The sequence below is a fragment of the Triticum dicoccoides genome, chromosome 1B (genome assembly GCF_002162155.2).
Source record: "Triticum dicoccoides isolate Atlit2015 ecotype Zavitan chromosome 1B, WEW_v2.0, whole genome shotgun sequence".
In the NCBI taxonomy this organism is placed as follows: Eukaryota; Viridiplantae; Streptophyta; class Magnoliopsida; order Poales; family Poaceae; genus Triticum; species Triticum dicoccoides.
The window spans coordinates 426,449,751-426,450,673 of NC_041381.1; positions in this window are offsets into that span (position 1 = coordinate 426,449,751).

Genomic DNA, 923 nt, shown 5'->3' on the forward strand with positions numbered 1-923 from the left:
GGCTTCGGAGGCATGGCGGAGGCGGTGGGGGAGATCGACGGCGCTGGTGGTGGCGGCAGCGACGGGGGCGGAGCGCTGCCCTCTTTCAACTCTGCAAGCGGAGGAGGGCGGCGGAGATTTCTGAGATTGCAGCAGCGAAGGGCGAAGGTGGGGGAAATGCCCCTGTTTCCCCTGCTTATAAAGAGGGACGGGGCGGACATTTCGGCCTTCCAAATAAACAACCACCCACGATCTCTCCCACGACTCCGCGATTGACGCGTGCCGTTACGGGGGGCGCGGTGGATACGGAGTTAGATTCAGCATAACCCAGGCTCCGCGCGTGCCCGTGCCCTGTTTTGGGCCTGGCCCAACAGCGCTCGGCACCGTGTGTGGCCCAGGCCCAGGGGCTCCTGTCGGTGTACTAGAGTAGGGGTACCCTAGTATCCCGAACTTGTGAACGGGCAGTTGCAGCGCCGCGCGGCAAGGCTTGCCGGACGACCGCCAGAGTCCTCCGTGGGTTCCTTTGGAGCCATTCAAGAACAAAGCATTCAAGATGAAGAGACAAGGCCCCGGCAAGAGGATCTTGCCGGGAAGAGACAAGGCCCCGGCAAGAGGAGCTTGCCGGGAAGGCCAACCACGGCACTTCAAGAAACTTGCCGCGATGCACCGCACGTCCCGGCAAGGTCCGCTAAGCGACAAGCTTCTGAACTCGACAAGACGACGAACCCGACAAGGGGTTCGGCTCATTCGAAACATTAGGAACACTCTCACGCTCGGTCTGGCAGCGTCCATCGCTCCTGAGCAAGAATTCAATACACACAAACAAGCAGCAGTAGGGTTTTACGCATCCGTGCGGCCCGAAGCTGGGTAAAACTGCTTGCGTGTAGCGCCTCGATCCGCTCTTTGCGCGGCCTCCGCCCCCCTCCGAACCGAAAGGGGCCCGG